This window comes from Polypterus senegalus, chromosome 2, assembly GCF_016835505.1.
Source record: "Polypterus senegalus isolate Bchr_013 chromosome 2, ASM1683550v1, whole genome shotgun sequence".
NCBI lineage: Eukaryota > Metazoa > Chordata > Cladistia > Polypteriformes > Polypteridae > Polypterus > Polypterus senegalus.
Genome location: NC_053155.1, coordinates 266,352,425 through 266,373,956, shown reverse-complemented (window position 1 = coordinate 266,373,956; position 21,532 = coordinate 266,352,425). Strand labels below are relative to the sequence as shown.

Genomic DNA, 21,532 nt, shown 5'->3' with positions numbered 1-21,532 from the left:
CTCACGTATATAAGTCGGGTCTTGAAACACAAAAAATCGATCATAAAATCAGACCCCGACTTATACGCCCGTTCAAAAATGCAACGCTTAATTTTTTTTTTTTTGCCTCCTCCAATCTTGCATCAGTTTCTGAGATGCATCGAATTTTGTTGCAGCAGCGCAGTTACCAATTTCTTTCAATACTTCAACAACGTTTAATTTAAAACCAGCTTCATATTTTCTTCTGATCGAACGCTCCATCGTAGGTAAGAGATATGATAAAGGTGTATGAGGGTGTGAGATACAAAAACACAAAACAGTGCAAACGTTGCTTTGGAATAGTTTGGGTATTTAGGTACAATAGAAAGAGAGACAGAAACAGAGAGGTTAGGAGCATGCGCTGATACAGGGCATTGCCACACTCACAAAAAAAAAGGCAGTGTGTGCCGTGGTTACTCTCTCAGGTGGGCGTTAGCATATCATAATTCCTTGTACCAATAGCGTGAGTTTTCCGCATTCAACTTATATGACTAACATTATAAAATATCAAAAATTATACTGTTAAATTAAGTCTCGACTTATCTGTGAGAGAACTTATGTGCAAGTATATACAGTAGTTACTTATGGTCTGCCTACTGTGTAAGGTGTCTGAGGAATGTGAAAAACCTCTGTGCATGATATAAATTAAAGCTGAGTTAGGAATTAGAAAACTTGGGAAAATTAATTGGTAACTTGAAGAAAAAAATATAATTAGAAAAAGAGAGGCAGATTGCACTTTTTTTTTTAAACCAATCACAATCTTTAATCTATTTATAGTCTTGAAAGAAAGGAGATCAGATGTAAATGAGGTCAATATAGTGCTAGTTTTGTTTAGTGATTGGCTTCAGCTTCAGTGAGTTTGGACAAGGGGTAGCTTTACTGCAGATTTAAATGAACTTGCCTTCATCTTGTGTACCTTGTGGAGCTTGATAGCATCTCTGACACATCTGGAGTATTACACAATACTGAAGAGCCCTAGAGAATTGCCTGTAAATTAGCCCACAGAAGGAGCACAGTGGTGATCGTACAGGACTCAGTAAGGGAGATAGACATACTCTCTGTTACAGCAACCTTTATCATACCTGCAGCGCGGTAAGGAACCTATGATAGATTCAGATAAGGATAGGCTTGCAGGTCTGTAAGCACAGTTTTAAGAGGTAGATGCCAAGCTGAGGAGCAATAGTAACAAGATCATCTTGTTTGGGTTTTTCTGACGTTAAGGAACAAATCGTTGTCCTGGCACTACCATGTCAGAAGGCAAATCTATGTAAACTATCAAACAATAATATCAATAAAATGTAAAACTTAAAGTATTCCCAGTAATATTTTAAGAATTAGAATTAGACTAAGAATTGTGTATTATACAGTATGTTTTGAAATGAACAAATAAAAATGTAGTGGCATGGAAATATGAGATTATAGCAATCACAGAAATCTGGTTAAACTGTAGAGATTGGGATTATTTTCAATCTTATTTAACCAAAATTTTATCCCATTATGGCGGTAATTTATATTATGTACGAAATGCTTTATTAAAGGACTGCTTTACCATTAAGGAATTTTCTCTAAGTATATATGGCTACTGTGGTGGTCTATTAATTGTGACAAAGCAGTGACCTCTCTCACTACTCTCAATGCAATTTGCCTTATAGCTTTTCAATCAGCTGCTGTACAGCTGTGATTCCACAGTTAGATACAGTGGGTTAAAATACTCTTGAGTGGTACACTGAGAGTAACAGTGCTAAAGCAGCTATAGTATTTGGAATAGTTTGGCCATTCCGTGCACCATTATAAAGTTACAGGTTGATTACAATAAGATGCCGAAAACTAATAAACGATATGCAGTTAATTTCAGTGTATTTGATAAAGCTGTGTCAGGGGTGTGAATCTAGAAAATAAAAGGAAACCAAAAAGGAACAGTAGCACTGCTTTGACTCTGGGTGCTACCAGTTTGCAAAAAAGCGAGCTGAAAACGAGCATATACAATGGATTGAGCTGGTGTGAGAATGCGCGTTGCTTTACTCCAACTTTAGTTTTTATACATCTCAACGTGAGTGTGGAAAAGGGCATACGCAACATTTTAGTGCATACACACTGTTTATACATGAGGCCCCAGATCTTTATTATATATGAGTGAATAAATGGAAAGGAAATGAGCTGCATTGTGAATGTATCCTTAGTCAGTGGTTGAGGATTTATTTGTGGACAGTATCTCCCGCTCAAAACTGGGCAATAAGTAGGTAATACGAGCATTGATAAACCATTGGAGTTTAATCAGAACAAAATTAATTACCTAATACACAAAGAAGGGTTGACAGTGAAATCTTATACAAAGTTTAAGCCCTGTTTATGTACACATTTTTGAGAGAACTCTTAACATATGTAGAGTTTTGCTTTCTTCAGCAAATTATCTTTTTACTTAGAAATTATATTGTGCTGAAGACTTGGTACCTTTTATCTTTTTCTCAAAATGTCAATATACTGTATGTGGTTGGCTTATTATTACAATTCTGGTATCAAGTTTGAATGTTGTCTAACTATTTACAAACTTGAAGTGCATTGCAATAAACATTTACAATATATTCTTCCTATCATGACTGTATTTATTGATAATACTGGTAGGGAGTTTAAAATGTAAAACAACTGACACACTTTCAGCTAATGATTGTGCTGCCAGAAGACTAGTCTGGTAGGTTGGGAGCATGCACTGATACAGTCCGTTGCTGCACCCACCACACGATAAACCATGCAATTGAGACCCAAGTGACACCTCAGTACCACACTAGCTTGGATGGAATGGAACAGTGTGAGTTTTTTTTTTTTTTTACAGTGGTTGGAGTGCCGATCTTGCCACCAACCCCCAAAATTTCCCTTGCAATTTGGAGGACCTGCCTGCACAGCTGGATGCAAGGTTAATGTCATACCCAGGATGGAGCAATTGCAGGTTAAGGGCCTTGCACAGGGGCCCAACCGAGTCGAATCACTTCAGGCATTTACAGGATTTGAACGGGAAACCTTCTGCTGGTGCAGATCCCTAGCTTCAGAGTCACCACTCTGACTACCAGAAGAGGAGGGGTGAGTTTTAAAAGTGGCAGAGTGACGAAGGAGAGTTTAGTTCGAAGTTTAGAAATGTAAATTTTGACAGGTTTAATAATTTAATAAACAGGACTCTACTGGAATAATTTAATCTTTTTCCACTTGGAGTCAGTCTATAGCCTGTAATAGTAAGAGCTGAAGCTTTACTAAGTGAGGTTTCTTTTAATTAAGAATAAGTTTTCTTTTGAAAATTATTGATCATTCAGGGTGGTGATGGAATTGGTGGTAGATTTTTAAAATCATTTCTTATTTTCTTTAAGGTGATATGTTTTGGATTATAATATCAAACTGCAGTTTCTTTTATCTTTTTATTATTAAAATGTTTGGTTTTTATACTCACTATCAATTTTCCTTAAGTATGATAATGAATGCATGATGTGTTCAATGATGAATTTCTCTCTGAAAAAATATTACTCTAGTTTCCTCTACAGTGTTTGGGGAAAATTTGTCATTATTGTTTTTGTAATTTCATTGATTAGGTAAGTCAGGCATCATTCATTCTCTTACAACAAAGGCTACAAAAGCAATTAAAGTGAAGCAACATGTCAGATCTCTCAACTCTCTGTACTGGCTGAAATACTTCTCTTTAATAGTGTATATATCCGCAAATCTAAGCTGCTTGAGTTCTGCCTTTGCATTTGCAAAATGAACTGCTAGTATTCCTTCAGTGTTTCACAGCTCCTATTTACACTACTACCTAGCACAAAGGAAGAATAATTCTTTATTATTTACAATAAAAATATGAAGTATGGAGAAAAATACAGACAGCATCTGCTGCCTGTCTGCAGTATTTTACAAATACAGAAAATTTTAGTAGAGTTGAAGGATGTGTATTTTTCCTTCAATTAAAAACAAGAATGTTTTCTGTGAGAATGGTCCAGAATTTATAGGTATGCAATGCAGAGCTGTACATTTTTGGTTTATTATTTATATAGAAAGCCACAAAAAGCCAAGCCCCGTTTTTAAGCACCAATTTGGATAGCCAGTTAAATTGGCCACCTTGCCAGTGATGTTACTGTACTAAATGCAAGACTGTAATAGCTACTGTGATTTAGTAAAGTTATGTTGAAATGTGCACAATGCTGAGAATCACTTTCACAGTTAAAATTAGCATCCAGTTTGCATATTTATGCGAGACCTGGGCCAATATAAATTACTCTTGTTTTGTTATCAATGAATGGAAAAAATATTCTATGCAGGATATCCATCATTTTCACACTGCACTTTTTTGCTTGTTTTACATTTGTATTCCAATTTTGCTGTTGAGTTTGCATATTATATTTATGAATGGTACATTTCCCACATAAATTGAGTAAATGTGCTTTTGTAGTATATATAATGGCTACTTTCAAAAAATGAGAAATAATTGTAAAATAAGTCTGAAGCAATGCAGATTTATTGGATACAAGGCAAAAATGAAGCATCTGCACATATTGCTTGGTGAATGTGAAATGTTGTTTGGCAATCAAATGCTTTTATTTTTATGTTTTTTTCAAAGACTCTTTTAAGAAGTACTTTTTAGTGTGACATTCTTCTTCATACTTGATCACAATGGAAAAAGCAATACGCAGATTTATTATGGGGATTTTGCAATTATATTTTAAGGTTAATAACACTTGTTAATGCAGTAGATATTCTATAAGGGGTTCTTTTACATAGTTGTCTACTAAAAAGCACAATTTGTAAATCTTAGTATTAGGGAGTATTACCTAATGGCTAAGGCACAGCACTTTTAACCACTGGGGTGCCAGCTCAGTTCTACTAGTGAGTCACTATGTGTCTCTGAGCATCTCCCTTTCCATTTATGTACTCAAGTTCTGACAATGTGTGTCAACAATAACACTTTGGTTACTGTGTCTCTGGTTTTATGCTATTTACTTAGAAAGTAATGCTTAAATTAGTGATTTTTTAATTTTTATTTTATTAGAACTTAAAAAGACCAGAAACATAAAGGTAAATATGATCCATGGCCATGACTTTAACAATATACTAAGACTTCACCTCAGACTCAATGATACACAACATGAAAAGAGTAAATAAATTTGTATTCTTGTATTCTATCTTTGCAATATAATATAGGATAAGAAGGTCCACTTAATATCTTCTTCTTCTTTCAGCTTCTCTCATTAGGGTTTGCCACAGCGGATCATCTTATTCCATATCTTCCTGTCCTCTGCATCTTGCTGTGTTACACCCATCACCTGTATATTTACTTAATTCGAGCATTAATAATCAAACAGGGTTGTTTTCTTTCCTTATTTTTTTGGGGAAGTCTATATGAAAATTATTTTTTTGAAAGTCTATATGCAAAGGAAGCATGCATATATAAGTACTTGTGGTTGAAAAAATAGGTTGGGATCCTGTTTCATTTGCTGTGTAAGGTTATACTGTAGATACAATTTGTATGAATCAATATAGCCTAGTATATTAAAATAATGTATAACATGACATAAAACACTAGTGTTATAAAGGTTTATGCATATTGTTGAAAGTAAAGCATTATATTGTAGCTTTGCCCTAGTTAAGGTTAACTCTGTTGTGATATGTTGCCTTAGATTGTCATGATGGGTTATGCAATTATACGGTGAAACTTAAATCGTTGTAGCGGAGGTTTGATGTGAATGTTACATGGATGAAATCTATACAAGTTGTGTACTATCTGTGGAATGTCTTTTAATTTCATGCTGGTCACATTCTGGGTGGGTGGTCTTAACCTTTCCCACCATTAATCACAGTTGGTTACTCATTCAGGACTGATGAACTCTATCCCACATCAATAATTCTTTTTCTTTGGGGGAAAAAATTGTTCATTGTATACAATCTGTCATTTAGAATAAGTTTGTTTCTATTAAATGAATGTTTCATATTTAGTTGGGAACATTGATGAATTTCCAACATTTTATGCAGTTTGTGCTGATGTTTTACTTAATATATAACAGTTACTTATTAAAGGGACAAATTTACAGCTTCCATGAGGATGCACAGTACCATACAATACTGTATTACTTTCAAAAAAACTTAATCCATTTGAGACATTTTGAATTTAGTACATTAACAAGGACATGAACAAATTTAAACATATGAAACATTTTGTAATGATCAAGAACATAAAAACATTTCACAGCTCTTAAAATATATTATGGATGGTAGTGGTGCCAAAACCAGTAAAGGAGCAAGGATTGCATTCAAAAAAGAATGAATAAGTGACACAGGAGTGGCAAGGCACAACAAAAAGGAGAAATAACAGGCATCTCTGCTCTTGGAGCCTAACTAAGCAGTAATAAATAATCCCTGGCTACTTTGTTGCCTGTGCTCTCCCTGTGCATTTTCCAACACTTTAGCACTACGTCCTTGTTCTGGCTAACTGGGCTGTTGTCAAGGTTCTTTTAAACTGTACCCAGTACTTCTTCAAAGTACATACCATAATTACTTCTGATGTCCTGGATGATGTCTTCAGTCCCTGTCCCAGAAAGTTTTCTTCATACATATACTGGAGAGGACCACATTGGCTGTCCTCCTCTTTACCTTTGTGATACTGCAACACATTGCCCTTTAGGGCCCTGGGGAATCTCAAACACTTTTACTAAATATAGTATCCTGAGTGATCCCCTGCTATATTCTTAGATGGTCAATAAGGATACCACTAACCAAATTGAATTTACAAAGTGTATATTGAGATGTTGAAAAGCAAGTGCTTTCTAGAACTGGAAAAGGTTATAAGTAATATTCAGTGACTAAATAACCAGCCTATTTATTTTATTGCTTACTTTGGTCTGACATATATAGATACATTGAGTTGTACACTTGGAATGTGTTTAATATTCTAGAATGATAAGGTTAACTAGCAAACTCTTATCCTGTTGTAAATTATATTGTGATGATTTTTTTTCTTAAAGCCTACTGAAATTATATGAAAACAAGATTACTGTATAGGCTTAAAAAGGTGAGCTAATGACTGGATTAGTAGAAACATTCCTGATGCTTGACAGATTCTCACAATCTGGTTTTGAATATGATCGTTACTAAGCTTACTTAAACCCGACATGAGGATTACATTTATGTTATTCTTGACATTGTTATGACATCTGTAAGTGATTAAAGTGGTTTACATTTTATATTTGTTCCTCACATTTTACTTAATACATAAGCCATGTAGACTGGAGAAAACATTGTTAAGGCACTTTGTTGTAAGAAGTGAATTGTGCTTTTTTGTTTGCTTTTTGTTTTCTTTTGTCTAAACTTTGTATAACACATTTTGATGGAAATGTTTATTCTCTAGTTAAAGTTTGGGAAGGTTGGGGGCAGTAACAGAGTTTTCTGTTCCTTTGGAAAATAAATAGAGCACATGATAATAAGGGGCTGCACTGTGGCGTAATGGCTAACACTACTGTCTTGCATCTCTAGGGACAAGAATTGAATTCAATATTGAATTCCATCATGCTATACATGGGTTTCTTCCAGATAGCTTTTTTTATCTCTCACAGTCAAAAGTAAACTTTTTTTGTTTAATTTGCAACTCTAAATTGTGTATGAATGATGGACTGTCATCCCAACCAAGGTTGGTACCACAGGATTTGTTTCTTTGCCAACTCAGTGGAAAAATCTTATTGAAGAAAAGGATGAAAGAATAATAATTTTAATGTGTTTATAGCAATGCGTTGGTAATAAGTAAATTGTTTAATGGCCTAAGACAAATTCAGTATGCTGTGGAAACTCCATAATAAGACAATTTTCATGTGAAATACATCCTGTAATGGCATGTGCTACCATGAAAAGAGTGTCCATTTTTATTTTTTCTTTCTTTGTGCACACTTTGTACATAAACCATCACAACATAATTGAGAATTTGGTATTATTATCTGTGCTGCTTTAGGTCAGTGTCATTACCAATATTCAAACCTTTAAAAGCAAATCAGCTGCCTACTTTGTCATTGAAGTGCACTGTATTAGTTTATGGCACACGCAAGGAACCAAACCTTATAGACTATAAGTAAAGGGAGCTTTCAAGTCATTTGAACTGCTGTGAGAGAAATACATTGTGTAGGAAATGTGACACCATGGCCAAGGGACTACGCTCTAAACTCAAAAGTCTTCAGCTTCGACTCTAACTCTGTGTCCCCGAACATATAACTTAACTAGCCAGTGTGCCAGCTGCACAAAATGCATGGAAACAATTATACTAAATCTGTGTAGTTGTAAAGTTCCTCAGAATTGTGCTTCCTACAGAAAAGGTACTACTGTATATGAAAAAATGGTATTTTTTTGTTACATTTTCTCATTCAAAATCTTTTTGCTTCGCAACTGCCAAATGCCTTGGTTTCTCAGATATTCCTCTTTTCCTACTATAGATGTACAAGTCCTGCAGGCTTCAAAATTGTATCAGTCTTTACAAGACATTGCACAGTAGGCACTATGACAGGAAGATCTTCTATTCACATTTACAGACAATGAGTAGAAAGACCCTTTTTAAAAAGAAAACATTCAATTAATGTTAGACTCAGATTAATACAATATTGAAATGTAATTTGCTAATACCCAGCTGTAATTATAAGTGAAGTCAGATGACAGCGTTGGTTTTGTTTTGCTCTTAACTGATGCTTTTCTGAATTTTGCTTTGGGCACCCTTTGGGTTTTAATTGGCCATTATCCACATATAGCTTTTCTCCGGAGTTATGGGACATACTCCCCTCTTTTTATCAATCTAATACAGTGGTCTTTGTTACACTCCTAATTTAGCATTTTATTTTAAACAACTGGAAGAATTCTGTATGATTCTCTGTGTCTTAGGGATGTGCTGTATTTTTTAAAATCTGAAGGAAAATTGGGGATCGGCCCAACAAGTTTTCTGTATATGGCAGCCTTTGTTGAATTGTTCATGAGGTGAATGATTCCTGAATAAGAGAAATATGGCAGAAAGATAGAAATGTGCAAATGATACAATCATAATGTTCTGAGCAAAATTGCTCAGCAGAATTACCAAAATGGATTGGTAATCCAGACAAGGGGTAAATTCAGTTTGGGAGAAAAAAATTAGATTACACTGACACCTGTTTCTACTTTAGATCATCCCTTTCAGTAGAGAAGATTTTTCCTCTAACTCTCTTGCTCTTGCTTCCTCTTTCCTTTTCTTTCTCTCCCAGACAAGAGAGGACAGCAAAGATAAGACATAAGAGGGAGGGTTTTCATCCTCGCGAGGGAGAAAACCAACAGTCATTTTAGAATCTTTTTATCAGTCATCCTCTCTTGGAGTGAACAAATGGTCAGATTTGTGGAAGTATTTTATGGTAGTGCATTTCAAAGTCTCAGTAGCTTATAAAAAAGATGGAAATTCATGTTTTTTTGTGTCAAACTGATCCAAGTCATTTTTGAAATACAGCAGGAAATCAATCTCACTGCTCATGGACACTTTTTATTTCCTTCTACCATCATATCAATCATTACCATTGTAATTTTTCTGCAGATTTTAGGACTGAGGTATTTTGAACAACTTAATTAGGCCATATCATTGTAATCTTTGACCAGTACAAGAGATATGAAGTGTACACATTAGTTACTGGTGGACTTTCTTCCTTCACTTTTGTAGACCGCAATAGACACAATAGACACCAGCTTCCTTCAACCCTAAATTTAGCTGGATAGCCAGTTAGAAAGTTAATAAATGATGTATTATTTTAGTACTTAAAATATGTTTAGTGAATACCATTCCAATGTGGTTTAAATTTATACATCTGTAGTAAAATTTGTGTTAGTAGTGTGTTTTTTTTTATTTGCAGGAGCACAGGCACCCCTTTGTTGTAGAGTGCTGGTGCCACAGTTACATGAAACTTCCCTAAGATTGTCACTAAACACTGTGCTTTAGGAATGAGCTTAGGTTATTTTACTTTGAACTTGTATATTTACAAATTACGGTAATTTGTACTTTTTGAAACCCATCATAAGCATTTTTCTCAACTTTTGAGTAATTTTTCCCCTGGATTCGTTGATGAATTACTTTGAAGATTACCAAAACCAGTATCCCGTCTGGGACATGGTCCGGCGTTGCACTCAGTGCTGCTGCCCACTTTATTTGTGATAACAGTCATCTTCACATTAGTCATCCTCATATGTTTCTGTGCATGACATAAGGAAGATTTGTAAATATATTAATGTCCATAGAGTATCCAGTCCAGATAGAATTACAGGACACATTTTAAAAGTCTGTAGTGCCAAATTAACCAATATCTTCAGTCTTTTAATATTTCACTGAGAAAATTAGTGGTTCCTGCCAACTTCAGAAAGTCAACAATTGTTCCGTGCCATAAAAAAATGTAACAGTGTTAATGAGTACAGTTCAATAACAGTCACGCCAATCGTGACGAAGTGCTTTGACAGGTTCTGGGACACGTAAAACAGAATATTACAGACAGAATAAACAAACGGGACAGTTTACAGATCATCCCAAATGGTGTATAGTGGATGCCATATCCCTTGCATTTCAAAAAATGCTTTCACACTTGGATAATAAAAACTTGTATGTCAGAGATCTGTTTATAGATTGCAGTTATAGATTGTATTGTCTCACTATGCAAAAAACAATCAAAAACATGCCTTGAGAGACTACGCATTCATTGTGTCATGTAGTCGAGTCTTGTAGGGCCAGAATACACATTTGGGGACAACCTGTTTTAAAAAGTTTTTAGAGAATAATGATTAAATCCTGCACTGCAAAGGATACACTCACAGGGCTTCTTCTTAATCACCAACCCCGGGGTTCAGGGAGAAAGCAAAATAGACTGAACAAAAGTATGGCGTTATTTCAGTGCCACTATTCTGAGCGCACGTAAAAAAATATTGCAAGTGCAAGTGTTGCATTTTGAGGAGAAATTTATTTTGAGCGTACAAAAGCTGAATTTGAGTGAACAAAATTCATTGCTGCGTGCAAAAAATGTATTTCAGTGTTTGCACTTATCCATATACACACACACAATAGCACCCCTCTCGCTCAGTTTTTCATTTGCGCTTGCTCGCAATGTGTTGCTTGCGCTCACAACATTCTCTGCTGCAAGCGCTCAACTCTCTGTACACCGTTATAAGTGTGCCACAAAACCAACCAATCACAGACTTGGTTTCAAAAATTCTGATTGGCTCTTACGGCTCGCTAGCTGCTGCATTCCGGAAACAGTCCGAAATGTAGCTAAATCCAGCTAAACTCAATTAAACCCCAATTTGCGGATAATATCTTTAATTATTTTATTTTAAAATATATTATTTGTTAAGACTATCCCTCTATCTGCAAGAAGCGAGGCTGAGTGGACAGTGTTTCCGGTGTCCGGAATGCAGCAGCTAGCGAGCTGATTGGAGACCGTAAGAGCCAATCAGAATTTTTGAAACCAAGTCTGTGATTGGTTGGTTTTGTGGCACACTTATAACGGTGTACAGAGAGTTGAGCGCTCGCAGCAGAGAATGTTGTGAGCTAGCAACACATTGCAAAGCGCAAATGAAAAACTGAGCGAGGGGTGCTATTGTGTGTGTGTATATGGATAAGCGCAAACACTGAAATACATTTTTTGCACGCAGCAATGAATTTTGTTCACTCAAATTCAGCTTTTGTACGCTCAAAATAAATTTCTCTTCAAAATGCAACACTTGCACTTGCAATCTTTTTTTACGTGCGCTCAATATTTTTTTACGTGTGCTCAGAATAGTGGCACTGAAATAACGCCATACAAAAGACTTAACACTAAGAGAAGATACATAAAAACTACAATTGCTGTTATCATTTAAGGAGCTCAGTAGCAAAAGTAAACTAAATATATGTTGTTTCCATTAATATCATTAGTAACTAACCTTTAATATCCTATTAACAAGAGATTATGCTGTATGTGTTTTTGCACATATACAGTATTTGTATTGTAGATATACATAGTGTGTGTGTCTTTTTGTTGGTGTCACTGTCAATGTTACTTGGAGATGTATAGTTAAGAATTGTACTGCAAGGTTGACAATAAACTTGAAGTTTAACTTCAGCTTATAATATAGTAGTTTTTCTGCCCTCTTTGCTGCTGGATGATTGATTTTGAGATCTATATTGAGCTTATATGAAAAAAGGAAAATTGTGTAAGCAGATATTATATTGGCTGACTTTACTAACCAGAAATCTGTCAAAACTAGGGCATGTCATTTTTCTCCTTTTTTGTTATATGGATTGAAAAGGCATGGACAACTATGGAAACTCTGTAAGAGCTGCTAGGAGCTAAACATAACCAGTTTTAAGATGACAACATAGACACAGTGATTCTGCCATTGTAAAATGATGTTTGTACAGCTTCCAGGTTTTCTGAGAAAATTACACTATGTCCTTTCTCAGGAACTTGCCATGCATTTAGTAAGCATCCTCACAGGGATGATCTATTGTTTTAATTGGGTTTAAATGTTACTATTATGTCTTTATTTTGGAGATGGCATAGTACAGCAACAAAATGCACTGATGCCTTGCAGCTTTTGATTTTCTAGCCTTTTTTCTTTTTCTGTACAGTATATGTACTGCACATTTTCCCGGGATTTTTTTCCTATACACATCTAACAGATGCATGGTTTAGGATAAATTGCGGTGTGTATGTGTCTGTGCATGTGTGTGCATGCATGTGCTCTGTAATAGACTGTCTTTCAACTCAGGCTGGGTTTGGCCCTTGCATCACAAAGACTGTATAATATAATATGTGTAGTAGACGGTGTTCCTTGTAAAACTGAGTTTAATCAAGTGGCAGCTCATTTACATCATAAAGTGTTGTCATAAAGTGTTATGTCTTACTTATTCATGCATCTTTCTTACCTAATGAGGTATACTGTATTGCCATCAGCTGTAGCAACTGTGACCGTACCATGAATTGAACATGCATCAACCACCCACAACATTAAAGCCACTTGCCCTAATTGTGTATGTCCCCCTTGTGTTGTCAAAACAGCTCTGATCCAGTGAAGCATGGACTCCCACAAGACCTCTGAAGGTGTCCTGTAGTATCTGGAACAAAGACATTAGCAGCAGATCCTTTAAGTCTTATAAGTTTTGAGATGGGTTGTCCATGAATTGGACTCGCTATTCCAGCACATTCGACAATTGCTTGATCAGATTTAATTCTTGGGAATTTGGAGGACAAGTCAACACCTTAAACTCATCGTCATGTTCATCAAACTATTTCCTGAAGAATGTTTGCAGTGTGGCAGGACACATTCTACTGCTGAAAGAGGCAACTGCCAATGAGGAATACCATTGGCACGTGCAACAATCTTTAGGTAGGATGTACGAGTTAAAGTAACATCCACATAAATGCTAGGAATCAAGGTTTTCCAGCAGAACATTGCAAGGGTATCAGGTTCTTGCGGCTTGCCTTCTTCCCATAGAGTATCCTAGCCATCTCTTTCTCAGGTAAATGACGCACACACACCTGTCCATCCACATGATCTAAAAGAATCTGTAATTATTTTTTAACATTTTATCTTCTTCCATTACTCCATAATAATAAAAAAACACATACTTTACATTTATATAGCGCTTTTCTCAGTACTAAAAACGCACCAAAGATGCATAATGTTTCTTTTTTTACTAAAGGTGATGGGAAATCCTGTTTTACAAGAATATGACTTAGAAAAATCACATATTTTATTTGTATTTTATTAATGTCTGTTTTTGTTAGGTTAAAATTCTGATTTATCAGTATACTAAAAAGAAAAAAAGGTTTTGCATTTTGGATTCTTATTGACAAAAGAATATCCCCATACTATTTGAAATTTTATTATCCTAAAGGCACAGAATTTGCTGTTTTATTTTGGAACTGCAAAGGAAGAAGACAGTATGTTTGTTTGTTTCATGATTCTTAATACTTTGGATAAGAATGATATGCACCTAGGCCTCAATGCTTCCCACAAGTTTTAAAATTCCATATTTTCTCCCAAACATTTTCAAAAGGAAATTAAATTGATAAAAAAGTTGGTACCACAATCTTTTATAATCTTTCCTGTACCCAATCAAATATAAAAATATGAAGAGATGGATGGATAAGGTTAGCAATAAAATAATGACGTCATTATCGGGCAGCAGTAGCTCAGTCAGTAGAGCGGGTGGTCCAGCAATCGGAGGGTCGCAGGTTCGATCCTGGCTCCCGGCATGAGAATGCAGCTGTTGTGTCCTTGGGCAAGACACTTAACCTACCTTGCCTGGTGGTGGTCGGAAGGATTGGTGGCGCCAGTGTTTGGCAGCCTCACTTCTGTCAGTGTGCCCCAGGGCAGCTGTGGCTACATAGTAGCTTATCATCACCAGCGTATGAATGTGTGTGTGAATGGGTGAATGACTGTTGTGTTGTAAAGCGCCTAGGGGGGTTCTTGAACTCTAGTTAGGCGCTATATCAAATACAGGCCATTTACCATTGAATGAAAGACAGAGAAATCCACGTGCTTACATCATTAAAATCTAAAAATAATTTTTTCGAATGAGTTTTTAAAGGTATGCCACAATCATTAGAAAATATATTTACCCCATTGTTGAAAACTGGTCATGTATTACTGACCTATAGTCTTAAACTCTGGGAGTTGTAATCCTAGCAGAAATTAGAGGAGAAGCGCTGAATAGATAGTAAAACTGGCAAAACTTCTAGGTCATATCCCTTAGTGGCACGTGTAAGCATAATGACTTCTTTAAGTTTGCCAGTGTCTTTTAATTTGTTCAACAGTTGTATTTTTAATCTATACTTTAATTCTGTAGTAAAGTATACATATTTAAATTTATAATCTGAGTGACTCTGGTAGTTTCCAAATTTATATGCTGGTGTATTTTGCTAATTTAATCTAATTTTTCTTTGTATTGAATTCTTGTTTCCTTTAAGTTCATAGTGGTTGTGTCCACTATAAAAGTTGTTTCTTGATAATCGAGCATGTTTTACATAGTTTGACAGACTTCAAACATACTTTTTCTGATATTGGAGCCCGAAGTCTTTCATTTAACCTTGGTGCTGACTGGCCACTGATGGAGCTGATAAATCATCCTTTCTTGACTATGTTTTTATTTTGAATGGTACAATTTAATTCAATATACTTTACATGCTCTGTTCATTTTCAAATATGTTTATCTTAATAATGAGTTACACAGTATCAGAACTGAACACAATCAAAAGGGTTTTGTGACTAAATCCATCACCGGGCTGAACACTTTGAGCAAATTCATTTCCAGAAGATTTCTAAAAAAATAAAATTGAAGTCATGTAAGGTCAGATGGCTGGGAGGAAAAAAATTCCAATTAGGCTGGAGACAAAAAAAACCAACATCTGCAGGGGTTGTAAGACTAATAGACCATCCAGCCCCGACTTCTACTTAACATAAATGTTCTTAATTCATTCTTCTTTGTTTCCAGGCTTCATATAAAAGTATTTGATAAAATCAGTCTTGTGGACAGCTGAGGCACCTGCCTTCTTTCCAACACAGATGGCTGCGTAGAGCCTTGATCAGGAGGTGGTGGCGCAGGTTGTCACCAGACAAGATCCGGAAAAGACAGCAGAAAAAAGTAGATATTAGTAAAAATAGCAGATACCTGAACAATATGATAATCCTATGCCCATATGGTCTATTAGAAGTGCAACTAAAATGTAGCTAGGAAAAAGCCAAATTTAATCCTTTTTTTTTTTTTTGAGCAGTTTTTTTTTTTAAATGTTCCATGGTGTTAGCCTGTTGGTAAAAGTATTCAGATTTTAGGTGCATAACAGCAAGATGGTTCTTGGAATTATTAGCAGACCACCATAGGGAGACAGGAACTCCAAAATATAGGATGGAACAAGATTATTTAAGGTTTAATGAACCATTAGTAGTATTTTAAAGTCAATTCTAAATTACACGGGGAACCAATATAACAATGTTGAAAACTGGTGATATGTTCACAGATTTACTTTTTCTAGTTAAGATTCTAACTGCTGTGTTCTGCACTATTTTCAACCTGATGTCTTTCTTAGATAGTCCTGTTGGGAGTGCATAGCAATAATCTAGTCAACTAAAAACAAAAGTGTAAAGTAATTTTTCAGCATCTTGTAAAGTTATAAGAGGCCTAACTTTTGCTATATTCCTTAAATAAAAAAATGCAGTCCTAATAATCTGGTTAAAATGTGATTTACGGTTTAGGTCAGAGTCAGTGATTACCACTAAATTCTTTACCTCGTCCTAGTAATATACTTAAAATATTTTTTAAGGTTTAGGGTTAGAGTCAATGATTATCTAAATTCTTTACCTCCGCCTTGAATTTTAAACTTAATGGATCAAGTTTATTTCTAATACCCTTGCTATTTCTATATTTTCCAGTTTGAGAAAATTTCTACTCATCCAATCAGAAATTCTGCTAAGAATTATCAGGCACTAGTGTCGTCTACATAGCTGTGGTAACTCACAGAGATAATCTGACCTAATGGAAGCATGTAAATTTGAAAAAAAAAATGAACCCAGAATAGATCATTATTGTACACCATGTACAGTAGAATATCATGTATCTACAAAGTACAATCACTGCTAAGAAAGAATTTCCTCGCTATTAAGTAACACTGAAACAAATTAAAGATGCTGCCGGAGAGGCCCATCTATTGTCTAAGGCAATTTATAAGAATACTGTGGTCTATGGTGTCAAATGCTGCACTCAATTCTGAGAGAACAAGAACATTTATATGGCCTCTGTCCCCATTAACCCGCTAATCATTTACTTCTTTAACCAGTACAGTTTCCGTACTGAGATCTATTCTAAGATCAGACTGAAACTTGTCAAGAACAGAATGTTTATTCAAGTATCCATTTAGTTGCTTAAAAACTGCCTTTTCTAGAATTTTACTTAATCACTTAACAACATAATAAAATGTTGTTGGTGATTTATAACCATATGCAGAAGATTTTTGTTTTTCCAGAGGCTATAACTTGGAGAGTGTGAACGATGACTGTATTCTCAGAGTTTAGAGCTGTAGGCGGAGAGGCATTTTGGCATGCAACACAAACTTGGTAGTTTTTCAGTAGCTTTCTCAATTAAATGTGAGCTGAAGTGAATATCTCATTCCTGATTTTAACTGTGAAAATTCTGCTTTGTGACACATTTGTTTTATTTACTTACTATACAGTATTTAGTTATTTATAAAAGTTTTCCTTGTGTATTTTTACCCGAGCTAATATTTGCAAATCAAGTCCAATTGCAATGACAGAAAATAAATTTCTTTCATCCGTCCAACTGTAATCTGATGGGCAAGCTATTATTATACCTACAGATACAAAATATATTTCCCTTGAAAATTATGCAATGCATTACCATATCAGTATTGACACTCTAGTTCTTTGTAGATCAATAATACAATAACATCTTTTGCTCATGCATCCCTTTATTTTCTAGAATTGGTTATTCCATCAAGGGTTCTCAAGATCGTGGATGGGTCACAAACACACTCACATTCACTTTTCCAAGTCCATTCTACAGTTGGCCAAAAACCCAACATGCAAGTCTTAGGGATAAGGGAAAAAAACATAGCAGCTGCAAAAAGCTTATATGAGTGCTAGTAAAACATGCAAAATCCATACAGCAGCACAAGAGAAAGTAATTGAACATAGGTCTTTACATCTGTGAGGTAGCATCATTTATATGTGTGCTAGCCAAATATGTCTTCTGTTTAGGGTGCATTAGATTAGAGGATTGGTAATATCCACAGCCACTGAGTAGTTTAACAAAAAATGTATTACTGTGATTTGACAGCTTTTTGTGATCATGTTTAGTTTATTAGACATTGAGATTCTTTGCTGATTGTTTCCTATAACCAAACATAAAGTTAGAATACAAATGTTAATTGTGCATTGAGTTATGTTATACGAAGTGTCAGTCTTCAATACAATTTGGCCTATGTTGTATTCCCTTGTTTCCAAACAAAGAAAGCTTTGTTTCTTGAAAAATACTTTATTGTTGAAGCGTATTGATTTCCCCTTTTAAGTTATTTTTGTCCATGCAAAAGTTCAGAAAATACTATTGCATTCTATGACAAGTTATTTTTAATTATCCAAATTCATTCGATTAGCTGCAGACCTGTGTTTTGTTTAGTTTTACTGTCTAAGAGTTCAGAAATGAGCTATAAATGTGAGTTCTGTGAGTACTGTAATGTGCCACATTCCATTATATAAATGTTATATAAGCTCCATTATTCCAGACTGTAATTTTGCAGGTCATTACTCCTCTCTCAGTAAGATAACAACTAGCAAATATTGTAATGGAAAGCACAGGCTGCAGCTTTTTATTATGTAATCTAAATTAATCTGCACACTCCTCTCAAAAGTACAGATGTAAAAGATTTTAAATAGTGTTTTCTTGCGTTTGCTATTAATGTTACAATATATTCATTTAATGGGTACTCAGTATGGTAAAGGAATTGTTGTCATGTTCCTTATTTCTGTGATATTGGTTTGGCCAAACAAAAAAAAATAGTAAGGTTTGTTTTAGTGGCAGCGAGATAATCAACAACAAAATTATGCTTTTAAATTGGTGAGGACAATACCAAGAATATGAAATTACTTCCAAAACAGATGTAAATTTTGGCAGATATTAATGAATACTGTTGTCAGACTGCTTTTCATAACATATAATGAGCTGTCAAACTCCATTCTTGATATTCCATTTCTTTCAGACTACTAATCCAGTTGTAATTTCCAGGGCTGTGGATTCGGTAGATAAATCCTTCGACTCCGACTCCTTAGTTTCTGGTACTTCTGACTCCAACTCCGACTCCCCGACTCCTCTGTATTTAATATGCTAATGTATATACCGTGTTGATTAAAGGAAGGCAACATAGACGTCATTTAACCACAGAACTACTGGCTAGGAAGCTGACTCTCTACTGTATTGGTCAGTTTAAACAAAAGACAAGAACCCCTGAACACACATCAGGCCATACCACACACCTATACCTACATCATTACACTTGTTTACACTCAAATTAACTTGTCAAACACATTATATCTGAAATAAAATGAAAACACTTTTTGTAATGTACCATAATCCAGATTACAATATGTGATGTCAGGTTGTATAATAGCTCAGCTGAACTTCACACTAGTAGTAACACAACTATGCACTGGGCTTTATTCTTACATCAGATAAGTACTTAATTATGACTATTGTTTGTGAAATGGGACGTTTGAACTTGCTGTATTTATTTTTCCATTACAATTTAAATTTATTAGGAGTCAGACTCGGTACATTTTTGCCAACTACGACCCCGACTCCAGGTACCCAAAATTGTCTCAGACTTCGACTCCTCGACTCTGACTCCACAGCCCTGGTAATTTCACTATGTTGAAATCTGTACTAATTCTTTCCAGAATGTTATGTGCTGCAATGATCAGTGCTTGTACCCAGGGTCATGCTTATCACTGATAGTATGTCTGTTGCAGGTGGCTATTTTAATAATTTGGAAGTAAATATAGAAATGCAGTCAACTAAGAAAGAGTAAAGTGATGAGGTTAGGCATTTTATCATCTGCTGCTGTTTGGGATGAACTGCATTTACATACTGGAAATAGGCAAAATTTACTCAAGTGTTACTGATGCTTTAATTAACCTCCTTGGTATTAACCCCAAGCATGGCTTGACCTCTGAATTTTATGTTACTGTGGTTAACCCAAAGTTAGAACTGATGTGACGCTTACAGTGTAAAGCAAGTGTAAAAAAAAAAAACAAACTAAAATGCATATTTCTATGTGTTTTGCCACATATTCATGAGGGGGGAAGAACCTTCAATCAAAGCACAATACAGTGTAAACGAAAAACTGTAAAACCAGTTTTATAACAGAAACTGGGCCATTATTTGAATGAAGTAATTATAACTGGTCATCAGATGGTAAACAGGTAGTGAAACTGATACATATTGTACTATACGACCAAACTACTATGACGTTCTTGGTGAATTTGATTCCAAGAAGCTTCACCATGGTGCAAATAGCTTTGTGGCAAAAAGGCCAAATGGTTACATTTAAGTTGAAGGACAAGAAAGAAATTAGCCCCTTCAACTGTCCTAGCAACATCAGGCTGTGCATTGTTGGCTGTTTCAAAACTGGTCACATGAGGGAAGTATATTAAATGTGCATCGGTGCAACAGTATAAACTATAGGGCCGCAACTAACAACGACTAACTGAAAATTGATTAATCTGACGATTATTTTGTCGATTCATCAATTAGCTGTTTAAAATAATTCATTTTAAATTAAACACAAATTTCATGAAATGGAATTTTTCATCAACTGAGCACGTATGACGTTAATCTGCATCCAGCCCTGCATGTAGATCCTCCAACCTGTAGAGAAAAACCTGGGGGTTGGTGGCAGAATTGGCACTCCGGCTGTCATAAAAAAACCTTACACTGGTTCCATTCCATCTGAACTTGTGTGGTGCTGAGGTGACACCCATTGCATGGCTACACTTGGGTCCCAATCTGGGATCCTGAGTTTGTTCATAATGTGGTGGTTGCGGCAATGCGCTGTATCAGCATGTGCTCCTCCTCCTAAGCACATTAGTATAAAATTTTCAGAAATGTACTTTTTAAATAAACTACCTGTAGATATTTTAAACAAAATATAGGTTTTATACAACATTAATATAATAAACCATTGAAAATAAATAGTAATCATTACATCTTGCCTGAAGAAGGGGCCTGAGTTGCTTCGAAAGCTTGCATATTGTAATCTTTTTAGTTAGCCAATAAAAGGTGTCATTTTGCTTGAGTTCTCACTATTTGCATTTCCCATTAATTCAAAATTTAGGTACATACCTATCCTGCATTACATGCTGCTCCTTGATCGTCTCCACACCTGAAAGCTTATCCCAGTCTGTCCTCTTTAGATTTTGCCGGATCTGCTCAAAATTTGGCCTACCAAAGTTAAACTTGACAATTTTAGTCTTTGCATCTACACTCTTACAAAACACTGAGAACTGTATTATATTATGGTCACTTGACCCTAGTGGTTCAATCACCTCTACACCCTCAATTCTATCTTGATTATTACAAAATACTAAATCCAGACAAGCTTTACCCCATATTGCTGCTTTAACATACTGAGTTAAAAAACAGTCACTGATTACTTCTAAAAACTCCGCCATTTGCAAGGTTATCCCAGTTAATATTTGGATAATTAAAGTCCCCCATGACTATAATATCCCCCTGTAAACTTGCCTTTTTCATACTTCTAAAAAGATGTGTTCTGTATTGGATGGTCTATAACACACTCCTAAAGTAAGGCCTCTTTGCCTAATGCTTTCCAGGCGAAGCCACATGTCCTCACTAAGATGGGGCTCATCGTCCAAATGGAGAGGACTTGCATTTAAATTCTGTTTGACATAACCAGCAACCCCACCTCCTTCTTCTGTTCTCCCTATCACTCCAAATACTGTGTAT

The 21,532-nt window shown here is 35.4% G+C and overlaps 1 protein-coding gene and 1 long non-coding RNA gene across 3 annotated transcripts in view; one reads left to right on the top strand and one right to left on the bottom strand.

The window, feature by feature from the left end:
* lnx2a (ligand of numb-protein X 2a) overlaps positions 1 to 21,532 on the top strand; it is a 152,211-nt gene that overhangs the window by 42,580 nt on the left and 88,099 nt on the right. The window contains exon 1 of one of the 2 annotated variants that reach the window (XM_039745496.1): positions 2,975 to 3,093. The exons of the other annotated variant lie outside the window; for it this stretch is intronic. The gene's annotated coding sequence lies outside the window, so the exon portion shown is untranslated. Of the gene's footprint in view, positions 1 to 2,974; positions 3,094 to 21,532 lie in introns of those variants that run through there. 2 annotated transcript variants of the gene reach the window in all.
* Positions 15,361 to 21,532, bottom strand: part of LOC120523841 — a 161,737-nt gene continuing 155,565 nt past the window's right edge. The window contains exons 3-4 of the long non-coding RNA XR_005632707.1: positions 20,909 to 21,007; positions 15,361 to 15,582 (exon numbers count right to left, since the gene is read on the bottom strand). This is a non-coding gene — a long non-coding RNA (uncharacterized LOC120523841). The remainder of the gene's footprint in view (positions 15,583 to 20,908; positions 21,008 to 21,532) is intronic.